Here is a 2888-nt window from a genome sequence, read left to right as displayed (position 1 = left end):
TGTTTAGAGTGATGTAGAAACCGTCCTTTAACCTTAGAATATGTTTAGGATGAATTCTGGAATCAAAATTAGGCTTTGAACCATGTTGTGTGATGGATTTTTGAGAAAAACCCTAGTCTGCCCGTGCTTCTGTTCATCGCTCGCCACGGCGAGTGATGATCCTCGCCTCGCGAGTGATGAACTTCATCGCTCGCCACGCGAGCCCCTTTCCTTCGCCTCGCGAGTTGTTTGGTCCAACTCGCCATGGCGAGCAACCCTTTCTCGCCTCGCGAGCTCAGGCAGAGAGCATGTCATGTTTCGTGTTTCGACCTTCTTAGTTGAGCCTTGTATACCCTTGAGTACCTGAACATACCTAGTATTGATTAGGAATGAATGTAGGATCAGAGGGAACCCAGAACGACCTTAGTTTGGGAGTTGAGCGGTACTCGCCATGGCGAGTAAGAGCTCTCGCCTCGCGAGTACAACCAGGATGAACTTGATTATGTGTTTGTGCGATCTGTGTCGCACTTGTTGATCAAGAGTGAACCCCTAACTGGTAATGAGACCCTGTAGAGTTGTTTAAGTTATATCAATATTAATTGGCTAAGAACTATCGTATTGTATATTCATGCAAAATGAGAAGATGTGATAATAATGCAATTTATGTGCTATTGATATAATGATATCATCTTGATATGTGACTTGTTTATGCTGCTTCCGTTGTTTAACTAAGTGCATAAGTATATGATGAAGTTTAGCTCCAAATTATTGGATGCATGTTGATAAGTCGATTACGTTGTTTTGTTCATATGTGTCCATGCATAGCATATCATTGAGCTTTGTCCTCACCACGAAAATTAGGAGCTTTGTCCTCCGCACGTTTTATAGGAGCTTTGTCCTCCGCACGATTAGAGTATATTAATACTTATGATGACGATTGGTACCACATGCATATAAGGAGTCTAGGAGCATTGTCACATTGTCATGATTAAGATGCCTTGTTGATGATGAATGGATATGTGATTACGTGATAAGTGTTCATTGATTATGTTATGTTGTTTATAATGATTGGATATATGATTACGTGATAACTGTTTAGCATTTATGCAAAGTTAATAATGGAATGATTATGATGTTAATTTATGATTCGCAATTACATTGATTAATGTTATTTTATTATGAAATCTCACCCCTTCTGCTTGAAAATGTTGCCCTTCGTATGGGTAACTTGCAGGTGATCGTGCTTAGTGTGCAGTTGCTTCTGTGAGTGGCCTTGCCTCCCTGTGTCGTCTAGGTCGCTCTGATACGTAACGGGATGGGGATAATGCTATAACATGCTTCATTCTTTTACGCGAACTGCCATGATAATTTATGCTTTGATAAACTCTTTTGAGATATTTGTTGGGGCCTGCGTGCCAAACTGATTTATGATTTCTGAACTAATACTCCGCTGCTATGTTAAGATATTATGTGGAAGTTAAATTATTATTTAACTGTTTTTGGATTACGTTTCTATGTGATATCCCGTTTATGGTTTTTACTCTGATAAATGTTTAAGAAATTTGTATATTGGGAAAACGGGGTGTTATAATTGCTATATTTTAATTTTTGCTTTGATATGTTGTTAATTCCAGTTTTTCTTCTCAAACTCTTTCTTTTGTTTTATTTACTTTTTGTTGATGACAAAAGGGGGAGTAGTTGTATAGTACTTTTAGGCTCTGAGCCCCATTAAATTAACTTGTCTAAGTTAACTTTTTGCTCTGAACCATTTCTCTACACTTGGTATTTTTTTTACTTCTGAAATTTCATTATCTTGTGCGCATTTTATTGAAATTTAATTAATGAGTATAGAACTCAGGGGGAGCTTACAAACCTCACCTTAAAGATCTATTAGACTCAGGGGGAGCTTTCAAACCTCTATCCCAGTAGTCAACTTGTTAATTAGATCAACAACAATTGAACATTTTAAATACTATTGTTTGTCATCATCAAAAAGGGGGAGATTGTTGGAACAAAATGTGTTTCACAATAAACCTTAATAAGTTTTGATGATAACAAGGTATTAAAAATTGTCAATTGGTTATTGCTAATAATTGTTCAAGTGTACAGGACCATAGGCAAGTCAATTAATTTCAATAGGTCTTGGAAGAACAATGGAGAGCAAAGGAATCCAAAGCATCTGAAGAAAACTGCGTCTGAAGCTAAAGTGCTTCTGAAGCTGGAGTGCTTCTGAAGTAATGACGTCATCAGAAGCAGAAGCTCATCAGAAGCAGAAAACCATCAGAAGCAAGGTTTTCATCAGAAGCGTAATCATCACCAGAAGCTACAATTAATCAATAAATTTAAACTGAAGATTCAAAGTAGCTATTTCTCGTTTCAACCTCATCTAAGAAGAACGAAGAATTAAAAGGGAGGTATCAACGGTCATTTGAAGAACACTGAGTACTTGTCCTTCATTATTAGAGTTGACAAAGTACAAGTGTACAACCACTACCTCCACTACTCTGTTTTTGTCTACGCTACAAGACAAGACAACAGCCATGCTTGCAGAAATGTTCCTTCAAGATGGGAATGAATTTGAAGCTAATTCTTCAAAGGACTACACCCAAATCAGGCAAAGGATTACTGGTGGATGATCAAAGGAACTCAACGACTCTTTAGACGTGGTAATCATCTCAACGTCTCTTTCACGCCTCTATATAAAGGAGTGAAGACTTGAAGATTGTAGATAGAGAAATATACAAGTTAAAAAGCGCCAAAACTCTATCAATTTGATTCTACAAAGCACATTGAATTTCTGCACTGATTTGATACATCTTAGAAATTCACAGTTTAGAGTCTTTATTACATTGTATTTGTGAACACCACTGATTGTATATCAAGTGTTCAAGGTCAAACATTTTTCTCTG

The sequence above is a fragment of the Medicago truncatula genome, chromosome 1 (genome assembly GCF_003473485.1).
Source record: "Medicago truncatula cultivar Jemalong A17 chromosome 1, MtrunA17r5.0-ANR, whole genome shotgun sequence".
Classification (NCBI taxonomy): Eukaryota; Viridiplantae; Streptophyta; class Magnoliopsida; order Fabales; family Fabaceae; genus Medicago; species Medicago truncatula.
This window is presented reverse-complemented; position numbering follows the sequence as displayed.